Source organism: Halichoerus grypus, chromosome 2 (assembly GCF_964656455.1).
Source record: "Halichoerus grypus chromosome 2, mHalGry1.hap1.1, whole genome shotgun sequence".
In the NCBI taxonomy this organism is placed as follows: Eukaryota; Metazoa; Chordata; class Mammalia; order Carnivora; family Phocidae; genus Halichoerus; species Halichoerus grypus.
Genome location: NC_135713.1, coordinates 101,193,252 through 101,217,012, shown reverse-complemented (window position 1 = coordinate 101,217,012; position 23,761 = coordinate 101,193,252). Strand labels below are relative to the sequence as shown.

The following is a 23,761-nucleotide window of genomic DNA, read 5'->3' as shown; positions in this document are numbered from 1 at the left end:
CCTCTAAAACCCTCAGTTTGTTTCTCAGAGTCCATAGTCTCTCATAGTTTGTCTCTCCCTCCGATTTCCCCCCCTTCATTTTTCTCTTCCTTCTCCTAATGTCCTCCATGCTATTCCTTATGTTCCACAAGTAAGTGAAGCCATATGATAATTGACTTTCTCTGCTTGATTTATTTCACTTAGTATAATCTCCTCCAGTCCCATCGATGTTGATGTAAAAGTTGGGTATTCATCCTTTCTGATGGCTGAGTAATATTCCATTGTATATAGGGACCACATCTTCTTTATCCATTCATCCGTTGAAGGGCATCTCGGCTCTTTCCACAGTTTGGCTATTGCGGACATTACTGCTATGAACATTGGGGTGCATATGGCCCTTCTTTTCACTACATCTGTGTCTTTGGGGTAAATACCCAGTAGTGCAATTGCTGGGTCATAGGGTAGCTCTATTTTTAGTTTTTTGAGGAACCTCCACACTGTTTTCCAAAGTGGCTGTACCAACTTGCATTCCCACCAACAGTATAAGAGGGTTCCCCTTTCTCCACAACCTCTCCAACATTTGTTGTTTTTTGCCTTGTCAATTTTTGCCATTCTAACTGGTGTAAGGTGGTATCTCAGTGTGGTTTTGATTTGAATTTCCCTGATGGCTAATGATGATGAACATTTTTTCATGTGTCTGTTAGCCATTTGTATGTCTTCTTTGGAGAAGTGTCTGTTCATGTCTTCTGCCCATTTTTTGACTTGATTATTTGTTTTTGGGGTGTTGAGTTTGAGAAGTTCTTTATAGATCTTGGATTTCAGCCCTTTGTCTGTAATGTCATTTGCAAATATCTTCTCCCATTCTGTGGGTTGCCTCTTTGTTTTGTTGACTGTTTCCTTTGTTGTGCAGAAGCTTTTTATCTTGATGAAGTCCCAAAAGTTTTGCTTTTGTTTCACTAGCCTTTGGAGATGTATCTTGAAAGAAGTTGCTATGGCCCGTGTCAAAAAGGTTACTGCCTATGTTCTCCTCTAGGATTTTGATGGATTCCTGTCTCATATTGAGGTCTTTCATCCATTTTGAGTTTATCTTTGTGTATGGTGTTAGAGAATGGTCGAGTTTCATTCTTCTGTATATAGCTGTCCAATTTTCCCAGCACCATTTGTTGAAGAGACTTTTTTCCATTGCATATTTTTTCTTGCTTTGTCAAAGATTATTTGACCACAGAGTTGAGGGTCCATTTCTGGGCTCTCTATTCTGTTCCATTGGTCTATCTGTCTGTTTTTGTGCCAGTACCATGCTGTCTTGGTCATCACTGCTTTGTAATATAGCTTGAAATCAGGCAACATGATGCCCCCAGCTTTGTTTTTCTTTTTCAACATTTCCTTGGCAATTCAGGGTCTTTTCTGATTCCATACAAATTTTAGGATTGTATGTCCCTGTAGTTAGAACAATGAGAGAACCAGTACAAGGAAATCAGGCAGGGGCTCTGTGGTGCTACACGTTCACCACACCTACAAGAAAAAAGGATACAAAATATAGCAGCCACCAATAGAGATCACTGGAGGACGTTAGTCCTGAGCAAGGATTTTTAGGAAGGTTGTTTGGGGAATGGCGGGGGTGGAAGGCACATCGGTCCAGACTGAAGCAAGAGCATGAAGTAATAAGAATAAGCCTGATAGCTTCAGGGGCCGCTAAGACTCACATGCCAGGAGTGGGAAAGCCGCAGGAGAGTAGAGAAGTTGCCAAGAACTGGTTGGATCGACTCAAAAGTTCAACACACAAAAGTGAGCACCTTGATGTATGCCAGGTAGTGTGTTAGGTACTTGGAATATGCAGATGAGTGAGCCCAGAGTGTATTGCAGTATTCTGCCCCCTCCAGCCACTAGAATCTTGATTCTAAAAAGCAGGTAGTGATTGCCAGATCTACCCATAGAAAATAAAACCCAAGGAGAACATTTAGGTATCTGCCTTCAGCTCAGGTCATGATCTCAGGGTCCTGGGATCGAGCCCCATGTCATGCTCTCTGCTCAGCGGGGAGTCTGCTTCTCCCTCTGTCTGCTGCTCCCCCTGCTTGTGCTTGCTCTCTCCCTCTCTCTGTGTCAAATAAAATCTTTATAAATAAATAAATAAATAAATAAATAACCAACCAACCAACCAACCACCCAAGGAGAACTTTAACTCAGAATTTTATGAAGGTAACAGGACGGTATGGTAAAAAGGGCCGAAACCACGGTTTCTTTAAATATCAGATATTTCCTTATCTGTACCTGGGAACAATGACCTCCAAAGGATACACACTAATGCTGAGACCAGGTACCAGTTCATCCTAACCTGAGAGCAGACAGCCACTCTCAGCCAGTGGAATTCAGAGAACATGTTCTGACCTCACCCAGTCCTGCCTCTGCTCTGGATGCCCTTGGCTCCGATCGGGTCTCAGCAGGGATATTTGTTCCTTGCTTTAGACACCTTATCTCTAAGAGTTATTTTGTCCTTTAAAAAAAACATTTAATGGTTCATTAGTTGAATTCCCTCTCCCCACATAGTTTCTCCGGATCGTCTGCAAACTCTGGTCATGAGTGTGGGATCCTGAAGTCCCACAGCATGTTTGTGTTCCTTGGTCAAAGCTGTCTTTTGTTCCGGCTGCCGGGGACTTGATGAAGGATTCTCATGATTCTCTCTGCTTGTTGGTTGTTGTTCCTTTTTTAATTTATGTCCTATCAGGGGATGAGATGAAAATGCCACCATATCCCTTTTGTAACACCATTTAGCGCCTACATATACCCGATAATATGTGGTTGACTTTAGAAAAATCAGTTGAACTCAGTGATTGGTTGGGTCTCAGGAAGGAAAGAGAAGGGATTGAAATGATGGCAGAGCTCAGAGCACATCTCCTACTAGTTCCCCACACCATGGATGCACAGATTAGCATGGCCATCCTCTCTTCTTGCAGACCTCATCTCTGAAGGTAATCTGCAGCCCGTCTGCTGCCACACAACACTCCCCTGGAAAGCCAAGAGTGCAGCCACCTTTGGATTCTTAGGAAAGAGCCCTCTGTGGGCACCTGGGTGGCTCAGTTGGTTGGGTGTCTGCCTTCGGCTCCAGTCATGATCCCAGGACCCTGGGTTCTAGCCCTGCATTGGGCTCCTTGCTCAGTAGGGAGCCTGCTCCTCCCTCTCTCTCTGCCTGCCGCTCCCCCTGCTTGTGCGCTCTCTCTTTCTCTCTCCCTCTTGCTATCTCTCTCTGACAAATAAATAAACAAAATCTATAAATAAAAAAAAAGAAGAGTCCTCCACAATGAGTCAGAGAAGACGTATTAAGCGAGTAACTGAACTCTCTACTTTCAAGGTAGAACACGAAGGATGTACCACAAGACAGTCCCTAAGAAGAAATAGAAAATGCTTGTTTTTAATATTTTTCTTCCCATTTCCTTTTTTATTATGGAAAAATGGAACATACAAAAAAAAGGCACAGATGGGTAAAATGAACCCCACGTATGCAAATCTATTGAATTTTTATTTTATCTTTTTTATTCTATTTCATGCATTTTTATAATATAAATAATACATCAAGTAGTTCATTCTACAATTTAAATGTAAATACAAATATATGTTTTGGGGAAATGTGCTTAAACATGTTTTACAAATCAGAGGTATTACATAAAAAATGTTTGGATTAACATTAGTCTCAAGCCACTCTTAGGAATAATAATAACGATGATCAATATTTGTTGACGCTTATGTGCTCCAGGCACAGTTTAGCTAAGGGCTACCTTGCAGGAAATGCTCCCAGGGCCCAGATTACACTCTCTTCCTGTAACATCCTCACTGGAGTAGGAAGTCTGCATTGGTGGACCTCAAACCTGACATTTGATCCTACCTCCAAAACAAGATCTAAGATATTGAGATAGATAAGAGCAATCTAAACATATTGCTCTTCCCAATATGCTTTTTCAATTTACGTTTATGTACAATTTATATTAAATAAATATATATAACCTTAGAGGAGTCAATACGTTTTAGAACTTGCTTTATCATCTATAAATGAAGGAGTTGCAGTGTCTATGGTCTGTAATATTCCTCCTAGCCCTAACATTTTATGAGCCATTTCTATGAGGCTATGTTCTGCTAAAGCCAAACATCCTCTCCAATATATTATTATATTACGTCTGTTTTTATAGCCTGGGCAGCACACATGCAGCGTGCTGTTATGTAAGTCCTGATCACAAGTGTCAACATTTATTAAGGACTCTGCTCTGGGGCAGATGTCCTCAGGCAACACAAGAAAGGAACATGAAGGAGGCCGCGTTTTGCGGATTCCATGCATAACTCCGTGACAGTGTCAGATCTCACACACACTGCCAGCACCCCATCATGCCGTTGTCCTTCTGTCACCCTCTCCCTTGGGAGGACTGGCCTTGGTGTCTGGGGGCTGGCACCCAGCTCGGCGCTGCAGGGGCTCTTGTCACCCTTCCAGGGATGGGCATGTGGGATTCCTTTCAGTAAAGTGATAGGCACATCACACACGGGTGTTCAGGCTCTGACATGCCACAGATTAACAGGCATGCTTCTATTAAAAGGCCTGTGATAGGCCTCTCAGTCCATGGCCCGAAACCCTCACATCCCCCCTCACATTCTGGACAGGCCATTTCTATTCAGTTAGAGCCTGTCCCGATGTATTTTTTTTTTAATGGTTCAAGTATAAAAAATGAACAGGCATAGCAGTTACCATGGTTCACTTACTTTTGAAGGCTGTTTCCATTTTTTTGTCAAGGGACAGCTTGGGGAAGGGAAGCTACAGAAACTAGGACCCAAAAGCAAATGAAGGCACTCAACATGGAAGATATTAGCAAATTGTGGTTTTTAAAAAGTTTGTGGGTCTGGTGTCAGACTGACGTGGGCCTGATCCTTACCTCTCCTGCTCACTGGCCATGTGACCCAGGGCAAGCTTATGGGTCATCAAGCTAGATTAAAAACTTACGGGCTTGATGACAGAACTAAATGAATTAATACACGTAATAATACATACATCACAGTCCTCTTCTCTGCTAAAGATATAATGCAGATTTTTAACGGAATTGCTGCAGTGACCGCTGCATTCAACAAATCCAAACAAATGTCCAGCACCTGAGACAAAGGGCCGAACAAAGCGCTCTTACGACATTTGCGGTGTAAGGCTGTATTTGTACACGTCACCTGGGTTCTTGCAGTTGACCAAGAGTTCGTGTATGTAATCTTTTTGCCCTTCTCCTCTCTTCAGATCAAAAGAATGTTTAATTACCATGTGAGGAGAATGGCCATATGCCCTGAACTGATCATCAGTCTGCCAGTCTTTATGAAGCGCTCGTCGACCGAGTTCATCTCTTGAGAGCTTATTGGGCACATGGCATTTCTCAGGAAGTTTTGTGGTGCCTGCCTTATCAGAGTATTGAAACTGTTTTGTGGGAAGAAAAAGAGGAACCTAATTTTCTTTGATTTGTATTAGCCATAAGTCCGTAGGGAACATTATAGCTAGAGTAGAGGCCTGATGTTGTCCTACTGGGCTTTTGTTGGGGTAAGAAGGACATAGATGCCTGTAGGAAACTAGTCAAGGTATAATCACATCATCTCCACAACTCACTAACACGTATCTTGTGCCAACACTTTACCTAGGGTGTGGCTTCTAGCATTTTTAGTCTATAGAAAATACAGAAGATGACCAAACTATTTCACACAGGCGTAAGGATGAGGTTACTCTTGAGACCTCTGGGTATCTCGGTCCCAAGCTCAGTGCTCAGAATGAGGTGATAAATATGTCCGCACCGTCAGAGGCACCCTGGACGGGAAGCATAAGGGCTTGGGTTAACACCAAATCAGCGTACTCTGGATCCATGCACGACCCCAGGATAGAGGTCAGCTTGTCTCTGAGGGCTTTTCCTCTACCCTGAGATAAGCCTGTTTTGCCCATTCAGGTTCCCTCATAGGTGGAAGTAGATAGGAAGTAAAGAAACAAAGCAATTACTGATTTCACTCACTTTAGCCCCAAACCAAGAAATAAAAGCACACTGTTAGTTACCCTTTATATTTTGACTAGGTTTTCCTGTAACCTGACTTTCAGTTCTAGGTGTGGCTGTGTGTGACCAGTCTTAGTTTGCAAAGGTAAATCAGGTTTGAATTCAGAGTTACTGCAGAAAGCCAGTTAGTGAACCAGAGCCATAAAGATTTTCTGGTCTGAAGTTCTAAACCCTGCATCAGAAAGCTGTGTCAACAGAGCATACTCTCTCCTGATTTTAAGGCTTGATGACCCTCTACTCGTTGACCTAAGCCTTGTCCAGACTCCTAAGGGACAAATTCTTCCCCCATTGCTTTGAAAGATGTAGAAGCTCTTTGCACTTCCTCAGCTCTTCTGGAACATCCAACTGCAACCCATGGCAGCCCAAGACGCTCACCCAGGGGGACTGGATTGAAACAGGTTCCAACCCCTTATCTACCTCCTGAGTGGAAAATGGATAAAGAGCTTCCATAGACCTCCTGTTCCCTAAATTCATAAGGTGTTTCCCTTTGTTCTTGGTGCTCTAGAACTTGTTCTTTAGAACCATATAGCAGTTTGCCCTCGGTTTCCCTTAAGTTTGCATGTGGCTTCTGTGACTGCCACACCCGTGCACCATTTTTACCTGTTTCTAGTCTCACTGAACGTGAACGCCTTTATGGAGAGTTATCCGCTCTCTGCCAGTTGGCATGAAACCGTGGGGCTCAGGGGACAGCCATGGCTTTCTGACCCCTATGAGCACTCTCACCACACAGTCATCAGAAAACAGATTTAGTCAGTAGTAAATACATCGCAGCTGATTTGGCAAGTAAGAAGACTGAGGTGTATTAGGTGGAAAGCTGGGAAATGTGGTTACTTCTTTAAATAAAATTAAATCCTACTCTCCACTTCCACCCAGACGGTGGGGTGGGTGGGGGGCATTCATGGGCAGTCACCACGGACACTTCCCTCCCTTCCCACTCTACCCCCTGCACCCCAACACATAAGGGGTCTTATATATACAGAGAAATCTCCCTGATTTATTAACCCACTCGAGGTACTGTGGAGATGCAAACCCGTGCTGTCTGAATGCTTTCTGAAGTCTGGCGACCTTGGTACTTAGAGCTGGTCATTGTTGCTACAGTCGGCAGGGTCTGATGGCTCAGGCTGAGCATCCCTTAGGTGCCTCCATTCCTTCTCACCCCTGGACAAAGTGCAGGAACAGAGCACAGATCCTCACAATACAAGGGGCCCCCAGAGCCCTGTCTCCTCTCTGAGGACCTCCTCCCTTCAGCCTGTCTGATTCTGTGTCACTTTTCTCTTCCCTGGCTTAACCCCTTGAAAATGAACTCACTCTCCAAAAACCAAAAGCCAGGAAAGACCTTCTCAGGTGGCAACTTCTGCTTCTTGCTCTACAACGCACACTTCCCTGAAGGGAAGGAAGCCTGAGCACTTTCTTGGAATTGGTGGTAACATACAGGGAAGACAAAGCAAAATATCCTGATGAATTACCCTACCGCAACATGGAACAGATCAAGGCAGCCTCCACATTTTTTGGCTACTATAAACAAAAGAGTAATAAATGTTCTAGAACATGTATTTGTTTATGTATTTATGATAAGTTCCTGAGGGTAAATTCTTAAGAGGGAGATTACTGGGGTGAGGAGACGCATAAATAACATTTTTAATAAATATTGCTAAGCTCCACTTGCCAAAAAATAAGTATAGTAATTTACATTCCCACTAACAAGGCATGGTTGTTTACCTCTCCATATCTTTATCCGACTGTTATCACTTTTTTAAACTTTGTCAAATTGATAAGCATTTTAAAAATCTTGCTTTTGTTTGCAATTCTTTGACTGATAGGGGAGCCAAATACTTTTCCCCCTTAGTCATTTTAATTGTCTATTTATATTTTATTTATCTGATAAGGGAGTGTTTTTCTTACTGATTTCTAAGGCTTTTGGTATATTAAGGCTGTCAGCCCATGATTCAGTACTAGTCTCTAAGGGTAAGAAGTCACTGAAGAGCTTCAGCTGTGGGACCTGGATCTTCTAAGCTGGAGCAAGACCGATACCTGGGAGCTAGGAGCCCAGGACCCCTAGCATCCTCTCTGCTTGCTGGGCTCACCTCCAGAGATCCAGTTAAGCTGCGCTGTGTGTGGTGCTAACAGTGAGTGTGGAGCTTCGGGTGGGGGTGCTGCCCATTAAGAATATGTATGTGTGACAACTGCCCCGTGCAAATCATCACCTTAAGGCAGGGTTCTTAACCTTTTCCATGACACAGACCTCCTGGACAATCTTTGGAAGCCTGTGGACCTCCCTTCAGATTATTTTAAATGCATAAAACAAAATACATAAGATTACAAAAGAAACCAGCTATATAAATTATGCTTCTCAAAATAGTTTCTAGAAACAAATTTGAGATACAGAAATACACATACACATGTCTTTCTTACCTCATCAAATAGGAAGCTCTAGCAATGGGTCTGATAACTACCATAAATTTAGAATTTAGTGGTAAGGCTAACTAGCTGCAATAACTCTGACATAATATAAAAATATCTGATTTCTATTAGTGGTGAAGTCACAGGTAATGCTAACACTAACTTAGTTTATTGACTTAATTCATACTTGAAAGATATGCCAAGTCTTAGAACTGTTGGAGGTTGGAGAAAATGAGCCATAATTTTTTTGCCACCCGAGTCCATGGACATCCTGAATTCAAAGGGTTAGTTAGGAGCCTTTCTATAAAGGGCAGAACCACCACTGCTAATTCAGAGGAGAATCATGCTTCATTGCTTCCTTTTAGGAGGCCCTAAAATATTTGCTTATAATGATTTTTGCTGTACAGAAGTTTCAAATTTTTATAGAGTCTAATTTTAACTGTGGTTTCTGATATTTCTACATGCTATAGCTTTATTGGTAGATGGGGGCTTTCAATCAAAGGAAGCAAAAGTAAAGATGTAATAGAGCTCAAAGAAGTCGAACCGTCCTTTCTGGGACCCACAAGAGTGTGGCTGGTACGAGGCAGTCTTGTGGACAGGCCTCTGTAACTTCTAGCCAAGCTCCGCAGCCATACAAATCTGAAATATATAAATGGCCTGAAATGCTAATAAAGGCCTTTCCCACTAAAAATGATAAAAATATTCAAGCATGTCTTCTTCTAGTGTCTGTATCACTTAAAATATATTCACATTCTTCTATCTGGAGTTTATTTTGATGTAAGGAAAGAATTCGGAATCTGGCTTCCTTATTACTAAATGGATGGTCAGGTGTCCCAGGACCGTCTTTTCTTCATTGATTGCAAATGCTGTCTTTGGGATATACTAAATTCCTCTGCATATTTGAGTCGACATCTAGCATTGCTGTCCATTCCATTAATTGGTATATTCCACAAAGTTTCATTAATTGGCTTTATAATTCATTTAATTCATTATAATTCATTTAATATTTTATTTCTGTGCATTACTTGGAAATATAATAATCATACCTTGTAGTTCTGATGCAGAGGGGAAGAAAGGAAAACATAGTTACTTTTACTGTGACCAGGTCTTTGCGCCTCTGCAGCTCACCATCTCTCCCTGGGTCTTTTTCCCTTGGGCACAGTCACTCTGGCCTCCACGGGCTCCCTCCTCAGATTCATTCCAGTTCTTACTTGACGTGTTCCATCATCCTAACATCCTGTTCTCGGTCTTACAACGAAGCACCTGGATCCCCAGCTAGAATATGGTCTAATTATGACCACTTGTGTATCTAAACAAATTCAAATTTTATTCTGTACTTTAAAAAAAGTGTTCATGAAAGAAATTGTGTGTCACACGAGGTCACTGTGTATTCACTGGAACATGGAAATCACCAGCCTTTGTGGTCGACACATGCTCCCTCCTTCTGACCCCTTTCCCACCCACCCTTGCTTCATCTTTCGATCTCATACTATTTCACATCTCACCTTAAATGTTGCTTATTCACAGAGCTAATAGGCCCCCAGGTGTATAATAGTTTTTAATTATGTAATTATTTGTTTAGTGACTAATTTTGTATTGATCGCTTTCGCTAGATGCTAAGTTTCATGATGACTATGACTGTATTTGTTTTGCTTGTTTCAGTCTGCTCAGTGCCTAATTCAGAACCTAGCACATAGCAAGAGCTCCATAAATCTTTGTTGAATAAATGACAGTTACTGGTAACTCCAACAAAGGAGGCAATATAACATCATGATATGAGCTTGGTTTAAAGTCAGAATGCCTGGGTCTAAATCTGTATATACCATTTATTACCTGTATGACCTTGGGCACATTATTAAAATTATCAGTGACTCCATTTACTTGTCTATAAAATGGGGGTAGGAGCATTGTAGCATAAGGTTTCATGAGGATTAAGTATACAACATGGACACAAGAACTCAATGAGTATCAGCTATTTATGATCATCATTAGAAAGGAAGTTGTTTAAAAGAAAACAAAGGTAAAGCATGGAAAATACTAAAAATCTCACTTCCCATCAAGTGCTTTCTTGGATTCTTTCAAGTGGGGAAAGACAAAAACAAAAACAAAACAAAACAAAACAACCTTCAAACAAAAAGAAAGTTTCAAGGAAATCCTATTTGGCAAAGATTCCTATAAGCATCAACTCTCCAGTAGGTGACACAGGTAGACACACACCCCTTCCTTTTGAAACACATGAGTTCTTTATTACTTTAGCCAAAAATGCTTCCCCTGAGAAAAAGTTGCATGGTCACGATTGAAATTCTAACAGTGTCAGCAAACTTCATGACATAACAGCCCACTTCTGGCAATGAGTCATAGCTAGACTGAGTAGGACAATTGTGGGGGGACAGTGGCCAGCAGAAGCCCTGCATTTGCTCGCAGCCTGCTGGCCAGCCATGTCAATCATCAGCTCCCAAATCCACACCATGTGCCACATTGTGAGAAGTACCATCATCTTTGTCACCATCATCAGCATCTTTACTATTCGGATTTAATAGTAATGAACACCTGCCCGTGTAAAGCTCATGAAGAGCTTATTTCTTGACTTGTGAGTTATTTTTCTACCCCAGTGTCTGCCTGGTTAACATACTTATGCTTGGCAGTGCAACATGGCTGTAGAAAGAAAAGGATAGCCAAAAATAGGTCATCTTCAACCATTAAGAAATGAGCAGTTCATGACACTAGGATAAGCAACACACATGTCATTTGGACTAAAAAACAAACACAAAACTCTAGTTCCACTTATCCTTTGATTTCATCAAATGTCTTCAAAAACTATGGATTAAAAAAACCCTTGCTGAATGCCTGAGAGATCCTATCTCTTCCTCCCTGAAAATCCTCTCCAGATGCTTCCAGAAGGCTGGCCTGATGCGTGAAAAGCTATCAGAGTGACTCACAGTACTCTGAAGGTCCAGCGCTCCCTGATGGCCCCCGTGCCTGGGGGCATTTCTCATAATGAGCCGCTTCCACATTCTGAAATAAGTGGAAATCAGGCCTCAAAGTACTGTTCTGCAATCAGGAACCGTGGCCATAGCCCAGGCATAAGTGTGTCTTTTTTTTTTTAAAGATTTTATTTATTTATTTATTTGAGAGAGAGAGAGAGTGAGTGCAAGCATATTCATTTGTATAAGTGGGGCAGAGAGAGAGGGAGACAAGCAGACTCCCCACTGAGCATGGAGCCTGACGTGGGGCTCAATTTCACGACCTCAAGGTCATGATTTGAGCCAAAATCAAGAGTCCGCAGCTTAACGGGCTGGGCCACCCAGGCACCCCAAGTGGGTCTGAAATGTGTCTTCAAGGGCACAGAAGGAAGGGAAAAGAGAGATAGGAACCAGAAGAAGCAGCAGGCAAAACTGAAAGCTTTAGAATAATAAGAGCCATGGCTTTGCTTCAAAACAGAGGGGAAGCAGTTTGAATCATGGTGCAGCAAAGGAATAGGAAACGAGCAGAGTTCAGAATGGTCAGTGGCAAGGCTAGGGAGGCATTCAGTTCCAGACAAAGGTAGCTTCTGCTTAAGAGGGCCATGTTGCATTCCCTGTATGAAGTACTCATTGACCCCTGAAAACCAAGGACTTGTATGAGGAGCGATGACGGAGCAGCCATCCTGCAGTACCTCCCAGCAGAGGCTCCTGAACTGGTAGCAACCATATCTGAGTATATCAAGGTGACATGTGTCACCTTCCTCACTTGCAACCTGCCATTCCTGGAGATACAGATTTGGAGTCTCTCTCTCTTTTTTTAAGATTTTATTTATTTATTTTAGAGAGAGAGTGGGGAGCAGGCAGAAGGCAGAGGGAGAGGGACAAGCAGACTCCACGCTGAGTGCAGAGCCCCACACGGGGCTCAATCTCATGATCCTGAGATCATGACCTGAGCCAAAACCAAGAGTCGGCTGCTTACCCAACTGCGCCACCCAGGTGCCCCGTGGAGTCTCTCTTAAGGCAACAATTGCTGCTGATGGTATAATTCCACACATCCACAGTTCTATGAGAGGAAAGAACAGAAAACAGGAAGAACTTAGATGCCTGGGTCTCTTGTAACCTCAGAACTCTGAATTTTTCATGATTATCGAGTATAAGTGATTCCAGTGGATTGCTTCACTATGACAAACACAATTTTGCCTTTCTTTAATTTTATTTAAGCAAGTTAGAAGTTTAATAATCTTTTTCCCAGATCCATTTCTGCATTTGGTGTTGACCATATTTAAGTGTTAATGCAGCTTTGAAGAACCTATTGATTCTGAAGTAGTGGGTTTTAATTGAGTTGACTATTTTTCATTGCGATGTGAAAGTTGTAGCAACAAACATGGTTTTGTACAGATTTATTTTCACTTGAGTGGATAACAAGCTCATATCCGAAACTTATAAAAGAAGATGACGGAGGAAGGGATGGAGGGGGAAGAAGAAGCAGTAGAAGGGCACCTGGGTGGCCCAGTGGGTTAAGCGCCTGCCTTCAGCTCAGGTCATGATCCCAGGGTCCTGGGATCTGAGCCCCTGCTCAGCGGGGTGTCTGCTTCTCCCTCCTCCCCCATCCCTCCCTCTGCTCATGTTCTCTCTCACTCTCTCTCTCACAAATAAATAAAATCTTAAAAAAAAAAAAAAAAAAGAGGTTGGTAGAAGAGAGTTAGGAAGATCAGGAAGGAAGGGGGCCTACTTGAGAACTACGTAGTGGAGGATACCTTCGCAAGGTAGGTGAAGGAAGTGATATTGTTGAAAGGAACAGAGGTATTTTCCAAGCCAGCCAATGAGCACCTGGAGGCTGCCAGAGGAGGAGTAGGTAGATTGATATGCATCTACTCCTGGCAGCCCCACAGTAGACCAAGCATTCCTTTGGGTGTCTGTGGGCAGAGGAGCTGCTGCAGACAGGAGCTTGGTGATGGGAAGAAAGATAAGAAAGTACCCCGTTCTGCTGAGCCAGGTCCAGCTGATGGCAGTCCCAGTCAAGATGGCAACGTGTCTGGGCAGGGAGTTTTGCTTAATGTGCCCGAACATCACCAGCACTCACTAAATGTTAAAGACCACAAATACTGGAATCAGTTTTAAAATATCTAGCTGTTTCTCTTCAAATTTTGATTGAATTTCCTTTCGCAATATGAGCTATGTTCTGGCCAATTTTAAAGTTTACAGCTCCAGCTGTTAAGGAGTTATGTAAGAGCAAAAGTGATCAAAGGACCTCAAGAGTGAAAATGCATTTTTCCCCCTTGATTGCATAACTCCCCAAATGGAATGGGCAATTCAATGGAAACATTATCTGCCCACTCCTCCTAGCCCCTCACTGTGAGGGGCTACCACTGTAAGAAAAAAAAAAAAAATTCACCTTAAAGGGGAAAAAAAAGGACCTGAAAAATGTTCTTGGACTCAAATTTAGTGTGCCCAAGGATTTTTCAAAGGAAAGTTGCAAGTAACTAAAATAGATTAAAGTAGAAACCAAATTTCCCTTAACCTAGGGAGCCTTCCCTAAAGATATGAACTCAGGATGTACATTAAAAAATATAGTTCATTACAGCCAGTGTGATGTTCTAATGTCATTATTTTATGAATGTCTCTCTTCCTATTGGTTTTTCTGTCCTTTCAGAACAGGAAACTTCTCATTTTGTCTTTGTCTTCCTAGTCCTTGGCATACAATAAGATCCAATAAATATTAAAACCTATTTGAATACGGATTATAGAAAACATGACTTTAGTCCTCTATTAGCAGAAGCCTAGACATGCTGCAATGATACCTCTTGGAATTAAGAGTCAGACTTGATAAAGGCCAACTGCTGGGCAAGGTCAGGTGACAGAAGTAGGCAAAGGTAGCAGTCTCTGGATATCTTTAGCAACAACTCCAGAGTATCTTTGGGCTTTCAGATGCCAGTGGCCTGCCCTATCCATTTCAGGACAAGTCAGCTACCAGACAGTATTAGCCCCTTCCCAGAACCCCAGTGGGCCATGACTATGATACACCTGGGCCTAACTGACCGGCATTCCCCTAAGAATGCCCAGTCACCACTTGGCAAGTTATATTCCCAGATTCAGGATGCACTCAGCCAGTAGACAGCATGATGTAGATTTATAACACCTACTTCAAAAATCTACAGAGATCCACAAACAATAGAGAGATTCCACTCCAGTGGGAGGAAGGAGAAGCTGGAGAGAAATTCCAAAGAGCTAGTGAAGACTAGAAATTTCCAAAGAGCTTCGAAAGGCAGCAAGAAGAGAGGATAGGATAGTGCCTGTTAACTTTAAAGAAGGTACTTCTCTCTTCCTCGTGGTGACACTGGCACTCATTCCATCCTTGGTCTTCTGCTCCACCATCCATCCCTGTTCAGCTCTCCCATTTTTCTGGTCTTCATGACCTATCAGGGAAAGTAAAGGAGGATTCATACGCTGGAAAAATGTTCAAGTAGAGGACCCCCGAGGCCCTTCTAGCTCTCAGACTCTCTAGTCTATACATATTTTCATAATCTTCTCTTGTGTCTCTATACAGACTTTTTCTCTTAGGATCCTTTCCCACTACATAGAAGCTTCAGATCGCTTTCATTGTTCCACTCCCCTGCTCAAAGCCAGCAAGTGTCCTCCCAGCCTGCCTCTACCCTGCTGACTGCAAGTCTGCACACCTTAGACAGCCTTTCATGACCCTTACAACTGTGGCCTAAACCTTCCTCTTCTGCCTTACTGTTCCCTTGCCTGGAAACACTACCACCTTCTGAATTATGCCCATCTTTTGACAACCAGTCCAAGGGACTTCTGTCTAATTACTCCAATGCATGGGAGTATTTCCATTTCAGTTTTCTGAAGTCCTGTGGAATGTAAAGAGGCTCCATACTCTCAGTTTTCCATGCCTTGCTGGAGCCATGGGTTAACTCTATATGTAGGCCACATAGTAGCTCTTAAATGTCTTGGAACTTGAAGGGGACACCTGTAGTGAGAAGAGAACTGAGATAGAGTCAGAGGCCCAAGCCTAAGGGACCACTTGGCTATTTGACAGCTCTGTGGCCTCGCAACACAGTGTGGGAAAGGGTGGGTACACGACTCAGTAAGACATGCCAGAAACCTGGGATTTCAGATTATTTTAACTATATATCCAATATTGTAACTTTGTGTTTGGAAACACAAATTATTTCTGTAACAACAATTGTAGAAGGTAGGGTTTAACCAAATCTCAGCTGCTGAGTGCCTTCAGAAATAGACTCCATTTTTAAAGTATTCTTGATTCTATTTTATTTTAAAGATTTCATTTATTTATTTACTTAAAGAGCTTGTGAGCAGGGGGAGGGGCAGAGGAAAAGAGGGAGAGAGAGAGAGAAGCAGACTCCCCGCCGAGCTGAGAGACCAATGTAGGGCTTGATCTCACGACCCTGAGATCATGACCTGAGCTGAAATCAAGAGTTGGATGCTTAACCAACTGAGCCACTCAGGCACCCCTAAAGTATTCATGATTCTTAATCAAAAGTGAAAGGCTTGCCCCCCGCTTAAGGGATGGGGTAGATCAGAATTTCTGGGAAACATGAGATTTTTGTGGTTATTAATAAAGTTAAGAGGTTAAGAATCCTGGCAACTTACTCTATCTTAAACACTATTTTACATAATATGGAGAAAAAAATCCATTAACGATAGGGTTCTTCTGAAAGTTAAATGAGACAAGATCTATGAAAGTATTTGCAAACAGTGAAGTTCTGTTTCAACATAACATGTAAACAGATAGGAGAGGCTCTCATTATCTGAGGTTAATTAGTACCAGAAGAGGCTTAAACTGAATCCATTTAAAACAGGGACAAAGGTGGACATAGTAAATGGTGGGAAATTTGAAAATTTAAAGTAAAAATTGTGAAAAATATTATGAAGAAAACGTAATTACCTTCTACTTGATAAACTTTAGATTATCGTTATAGCCATGTGCTCCATCTTAGGACAAAGAATTAATGTTGGGGATTTGGGGCATAATTTATCTAATAAAACTGTATCATAGCACAATACAATTAATTTTACTTCATGTTTGGATTTCTCAACATGCCCACAGAGAGGATTAATTTTGCAAGAGCATTAAAAGATTTGTCAGTTCTCCAAGGACTGTTTTCTCCCTGGAAGGCCCATCATGTCATCACCTTTGTCAATGTTCTCTTCTTCAATAATTGACTGATAAAACCCTGCTAGATTTTAATTTGTCCAGAGCTTTCTACCTGATTGACTATACCTTCAATGTCAATTGAGATGATGTTATAAAATCCTGAATATTTTCTAACTGTGTAATTTGGCACTTTTTTTTTGCATTGTTTTCCCAGTGTATTTTCAACTAGTCATCAAAAACTATTAGACTACGGCACTGGTATTATGAGTGGAGGTAGATATTTGAATTAAAGAGGAATGTCTAAATGGGTCAGTTCACTTTGTGAATGGTCAGTTTATTTGTTTTTTTTGTGTTATGATGACTTGCTTCCCTGCATAACCTTGTATCAACAAGGCTTTGGATGATGAAGTCTTAGGTTACAAGAACTCTGTCTCGTATTTGTATTTCTGATAATACCTCTCACATCGCCTTACTGAAATAGGTGCTTGGTTACTTTTGACTGAATGTGTAGTTGATTAATCGGGTGAATAAATGAATGAAGGAACTGTAGGAAGAAACAAACATCCAGAAGCTCTAGGCCCATACTGCAAAATTTACATTTCAGTAAGAAAGCCACAAAGAATAGCTAATCTCAGTGAAATGGGATAAACACAACACCAGAGACAAAAAGGGATTGAGACTTAGACCCGATTTCTCCATCTATAAAACAGAGCCAGTTTGTTCAGGGTTCATGATGAAAATGTACATGTACTCACCAGGTCTGTCCCTTGGCAGAGCTATAAAATACTACTATTTTTAAAAAATAATAATTGTAATAAATACTGGCGTTTGCCCTGTGTTGAGGAACAACTTTGCACCAGAGGCCTTCCATACATTGTTCAAGAGTCTCACATCAGGGAGTCTCAAGGGATCTATGGAGCTGTGGGATGAACATAGTTAGTCATCTCAAGACAAAATTTTACTTAAAGATTTGCAGAGAAGAATTCTATTTTGAGTAGAATACAAACGAGGCATACAGTTTATAACAAAACTTGCTTTCTGGGAAATTATACTTTTGCAGGAGGTCTCAGGGCTACATCTGTAGGAAGCACCCTACCACCCTCCCTTTAGGTGCCCCCCACTTCAGTGGAAAATTTTAGAAAGTCCTCTGTCCTGTCATGTCATCCTCTCAACAACTCTAGGACATGTGCATCGTTATTATTATTTTGCATAGAGAAACTGAGCTACGGAGAACTGTGAACGAAAGCTTGCAAACATCTTAGTGACAGAATCCTGCTTTTCCCTAAAGACATTGTCCCGTGGGCAAGGGATTACTTCCTGTCCCTGTGACTTTGCCCCTTCTACTCTTTTCTTTCCCTTTGACTGCACCTCCTCTCCAGATGCCCAGTCTCTGCAATAGCTCCTTCCCTAGATTTCTAGAGGAAAACAATCTAAGGATTTGTCTTCACACTTCAGAGTTCTCAGGTGGTTATATAATTCAGAGTGGTTGCATTTCAGAATTAGAGTGCTGGGATAGGGTCATGCTCACCCAAGAGAACTGATTTACTTTTAGTGGAATTTCTCCATTCCCTTGGACTGGTTGGGACAATACAATGGGTGTCGGTGCCCTTTGCTCAAATGATGTTGAATGCACTATTTCAGGTGTATCAGGCCCCTTCTTTTTTTAGAAGGATGACCAAAAAGATACCCAACAAGTATGGTCACAGCCCACCTTCCCATCTTTCCAGGTGGAGGTGGTAAGTGGAAAGTGGAGACAGGTAAGGGGTTTCCTAGAGAGTGGAAGGCAACAAATCCTCAGACACTCTTCTAAGGACCAGAGTGAAAAACCATGAATGCGCACAGAGATGAAAAAGGAGGGATATCCTTAAATAGCTCTAGGGAAGGTCTTTGCCCTGAGTGGGAACTGAGATTCATTTCAGGAACTTGTGGTGGTCTGTTGTCACAGCATCCTAGCAAACTGGAAAAACAGTCCTGCTTCAACATCTCTGCAGCACAGAAAGTAGAACCATTATCTTAGGAAGTTGGTCTGTCTGTCACCAGAAGAGTCCATTGGCTCTTCTAAAATACAGGAATTTCTGGGTTGAAAACATCCTTAGAATCCCCAGGCTTGGCCCAGCAGTGCAGCTTGTGGATACACCACAACAGGACATAATATTCTTTCCTCCTAAGCTCCTATATAATTCTGGTTTGAATACGTCCATACTTGTGGTTTCTATTTCTGCCCTAGTTCTGCTTCCTAACCTTCAGAAAGTCTGGTTCTCACTCTTGAACCTTGTCTGTCTCTCTCTCCCCCACCCCTCCGCATACACACAGATATTATTTCTTTTAATAAGTTTTCTTCTTAGCTGACAGTTGAAAGACTGTAGAAACAAGGGGCCAGAGGTCTTTCCTGACCAGTTCATCAGGCCCTTTGAAGGGAAATAGGATAGAATTTAGTTATCTGGAGGTCTGTCAAAAACAAACATACAGGAGCCTAGCCTAAGGTGATTGGAAGAAGAATACATTACTGTTCGTAACAGGAACTGTGAGGGGAGGGCAGGTGGATAATAGCAAGCATTCATGTGGTTCTCACTGTACGACCTTCCCTCATACTGTAAAGAATCCTCCCACCAAGCCCACGCAATGGAGAACTGTTGTTATTCCAACCATACAGATGAGTAAGTTGAGGCACAGAGAAATTACTCACTGAACACACAACTACTTAACGGTAGAGGCAGAATTTGAACCCGGCATTTCCGCTGCCAAGTGTACGTTCTTCACTGCCCTTCAGGGCTGCGTTTCTAGTTAACGGTGGGACTTTATGTACTCATCCAGCGTAGTCTGAACCCTCTAGTTTCTTTCATTATTCCTTTTCCCCTCCTTCTTTCTTTCTGTTTTTTTCTTTCTATCTCCTGATTTGCCCCCATATAAAACCAGTCCTTTCTTAAAGCCTCTGCTGTACCTACGGTGACATCGTTGTTCATCATCCACTCAGCAGATCAGAAGACACTTCCCCTGAAGACACCTGAAGATAGAAACAGAATTTGCTTATTTAAAGCACACACAGTAGGGGCGCCTGGGTGGCTCAGTTGGTGGAGCGTCGGCCTTCGACTCAAGTCATGATCTCAGGGTCCTGGGGTCGAGCCCGGTGTCACTCTGGTGTCAATCCCCGTGTCAGGCTCCCTGCTCAGCGGGGAGTCTGCTTCTCCCTCTGCCCTCCCCCCTGCTCATTTTCTCTCTCTCTCTCTCTCAAATAAATAAATAAATAAATAAATAAATAAATAAATAAATTCTTAAAAAGAAAGCACAAACAGCAAACAGATATTTCTTTTATGTGTCTTAGAAGGTTTTCTCCTGAAGTTTCGTGAAAACCTCCTTCCTTTGCTCTTACGGTCTAGGTGGCAGCGATACCCTTGAGATTTTTCTCTTTATCCATCTGCAACATTTGAGGGGCTTGAATCTAATCCATACAGGCTGGTTTCTGGCTGCACTCAATTCAGCAGAAACTCTGTGACGCACAAGTCGTCCATTAAACGGTAATCGTTTCTAGGGTAATTTTCTTATTTCTGTGGTATTTTTGGGGGGGTTGTTTTTTTGGTTTTGGGGGGTTTTTTTTTGACTGTTGAGTTTCCCATCAAAGCAAAACCAGATTTATCTTTTCCATTCTAGCCCATTCTGTTCTTTAGAGGTGAAGGTCAGCTGTGAGGTGGGGCTGGAGAGTGTCAGTGGCGGGAAGGAGAGACCAGTGATGACACCTTTGCCCTCAGTGCCTGACGACGCCGGGCACGGAGCCAGTGCTTAGTAATTGCGAGCTAAATGAACGAAATAACGAATCCAGGAATCCTTTCTGCTATATTGACCATCTTCCTACTTGAAACTTACTCAGTTACCCTTTCGTTTAGTCAAGAATTGTTTTTCTGTGTCTGTGCCATCATTAAAGTAGTAGAATCCTGACATGAGAATGGGTAGATGATGTAAGCCATACAGCGCCTTACACTTTAAGATATCATCTGACAGGGGTGCCTGGGTGGCTCAGTCAGTTAAGCGGCTGCCTTTGGCTCAGATCATGATCCCAGGGTCCTGGGATCGAGCCCCACGTCGGGCTCCCTGCTCAGTGGAGAGCCTACTTCTCCCTCTCCCTCTGCCTGCCTCTGCCTACTTGTGCTCTCTCTCTGTGTCAAATAAATAAATAAAACCTTTAAAAAAAAAAAAAGATATCATCTGACAAACTACTGAATCCCAACCCTGTCCCAAAATGATGCTAACTGATGCTATGTGAAAGTTTATATATTATTTTCTCCACTTTTATGAGTTCAAAATTTCCCATAACTTTTTTTAAAAAAATTTTTGAGAGAGAGAGAGCAGAAGCAGCGGAGTAGGGGCAGAGGGAGAGAAGAAAGAGAATCTTAAGCAGGTTCCACACTCACCACCCTGAGATCATGACCTGAGCCAAAATCATGAGTGGGACACTTAACTGACTGAGCCACCCAGGTGCCACCATAACTTTCATTTTTAATCTGCCTACAAGAAATGTTATATTTAAATCAAGACAATAGCAATTTTAAAGGGAGTGGTTAGTACAAAGGAGTCCACTCAAGTCTGCTAGGTGTAATTGCACAAAAAGCGATTTCTATTTCTTTCACCCATATTGGAGTACTGATTTAAAAGCAATTTAGTTAAAGAGAGATTCTGAAAACATTTTAGTTTAAAACTGGATGAGTTCTTTGACAATATTTGTTAATTATCTTCCTTATAGAATGCAGTGTCTGGGCGACGATCTTGACACAAAGTGATCTATCAGTTTTAAGATGCTCAAGGAATCTATGTTGTAATGCTGCCATTTTCTGAGGATTTAAATGGTACCATATAAAATGGTACTGGTGAAACTATAAAATGGAAACTTTGAATATATATGATGATTCTGTGTATATGCATGTGTGTGGATATAAGTTAGACAAATATTTACAGCAAGAGATCTTTCCGCTTAAAAGAAATGAAAAAAATGTTGGCTATAGCCATTAAAATTTCAAACATTGTCAGTTCAGAAATGTTGAAACAGCAGGTTCCTCTTTACCACCCTGTGATCAGACTTTTCTACTCTACACTTGTGTTCATTGAATAACAGCATGAGAATACCCTTCTCTATGTTAACATGTCCACTTCAAACTGGACAATGGCTTTTTATGGTAATATCCATCCTCTGTTTACTGGAATTTAAAAAAATAAGTAACTTACATAAAGACAAGAAATAAACTCAAGCTGGAACTACTTATTGTTTGTGATTTTAAGAATGCACTCTGGTGCATAAGAAGAAAGTGGGATCCAGAGTTTTTATTATGCATAAACTCTGGTGCATAAGAAGAAAGTGGGATCCAGGCTGCATAGATGAGGCTAGGACCAGTGACCCCTTATACACTGCTTGCTCCCATTGTACACGTTTCTGCAGGTCTCTGGTCTCTGATTTCCCCACTTTGTTTAATGTGTAGAGATCATTCATTTTAGACTTGAAACCCATCAATTTAGAAATTTAGAAATACAAAGATTGTTCATATATTTCCCTTTGGGGTTTTTCCTCAAATACGCAATATCTGAAGAAATTTGTCCAAACCCCTTGAGAAAAACTTATTCCTATTTGACATGTATCCTTTTTGTTGTTGTTGTCGTCGAGAAGTCTGGTCTGTGTTTGATAGCTTTCTGTTACCATATGAATTCCTTTAGTATTGTGGTTGAAGAAGTTTCTGGAATTCAGTTATGAGCAAGGAAACATGTATACCTGCATAGCTATGAAGACAGTGGCGTCAGAGGAGATGTGAACACATCTCTAAATTAAATGGCCGAGTCTTAGTCGAGTGAAAGCTTGCAGAGGTGCTGGTGAGACTGAGTGCTACTGCGTGTAGGACCGGGTCCCTAACGGAGATGCCCAGGAGGAGGCCACAGCCGTGTTAAAGGACAAACAGCTTCGACTCTTCCGGAATCGGACATTGTCAGAATTCTGGGCCAGGCAGAAGCAATGAGAGTAGCTAATTTTCAGACTTGGTGCATAGCGTATCTGATCTGAATTGGTTCAGTATGGTTTCTCCAGAAGAGTTTAAAAACTGAGTAAATATTAAGCTAATCTTACTGCATGAGCCAAACCCAATTAATTTTGGTCAGTGTAATCCTAACAAACTAAGATGATGCAAATGGAACATTTTGAGTTCCCCTGACCCACTTCAAATGAAAGTATATGTAATTCCAGCCAATGCATGACTAGTTGGGCATAGTCAGAATTATTTGTTTTAATGTTACTTTACTACATGTTAAGCATATGCCTGGCTGCCTTCGGCCAACCAATCTGAAAGCTCTAATATCCTGAAGTAGATCATTCAACTGTTGGTCCTTGAGGGAGTACAACCTTTGATCACAAGTCCCTTGGCCATCCACTCTATGTTACCAGATCAAAAATAGGGACATTTATTTCATTTGGCATGGATTAGAGAATTAAATCAACACATCACCAAACACAAGCTCCAGAAGATGTGGCTCAGACAAGGATCCTAATGCAGTCCCAGAGAAACAATTTTTATGGCACATAAAGTTTTTATTATGCATAAACTCTAAATTTATTTTTAATTTTTTTTCAAGGCTGTCAGTGGGAGGACTGCTGGCCTATAGCAAATTGCAGATTGTAAAAATCTTTCCACAATGAGGCAACATCTTTTTCCACAGTGACTGTGGTCCAGGTTCTCACAGCAATGTTCTTACCACACTGGGTCATGGCCAGGTACCTTGGAAGTTAGACAAATACAGCTAGCTAAGGAAATCCTAAATGATAGTTGTGTCACAATGTCCTTGCCCATCTCCCTCCCAGACCCCAAACCATTGGCTTCCTTGCCACTGGGCCAGTACATCCTTCCCTCCTGCCCCACTTCTTCACACAATGGCCAGCATTCTGCACAGTTCTTGGCCCATGGTTTGGCCCAGGCTCACAGGGCCTTGGAATTCATCTAGCAGTGAGACTCTCATAACTCAAACTTCCTGTGCAGACTTCAAACACACACACACACACACACACACACACACACACACACACACACACACACACTGGGACCAGCTCTCATCGAGCAAGAAAACAACACAAAATACACAAACCGTCTTCTCAAACCTACCAGCAACATCCCAATAAATCCTCCCTTGTTGCCCTGGGTGGAAGAAAGACTTCTGGGATCCCTTCTTCTCTATTTGCAGGAGGGAGCATCCTCCAAACCCCAAAAATGTAGCCT

At 42.0% G+C, this 23,761-nt stretch overlaps 1 long non-coding RNA gene across 1 annotated transcript in view; it reads right to left on the bottom strand.

The window, feature by feature from the left end:
- Positions 1–1,114: 1,114 nt before the first annotated feature.
- Positions 1,115–23,761, bottom strand: part of LOC118549834 (uncharacterized) — a 184,009-nt gene continuing 161,362 nt past the window's right edge. The window contains exons 5-8 of the long non-coding RNA XR_013445769.1: positions 19,466–19,524; positions 14,708–14,808; positions 12,372–12,455; positions 1,115–1,491 (exon numbers count right to left, since the gene is read on the bottom strand). This is a non-coding gene — a long non-coding RNA (uncharacterized LOC118549834). The remainder of the gene's footprint in view (positions 1,492–12,371; positions 12,456–14,707; positions 14,809–19,465; positions 19,525–23,761) is intronic.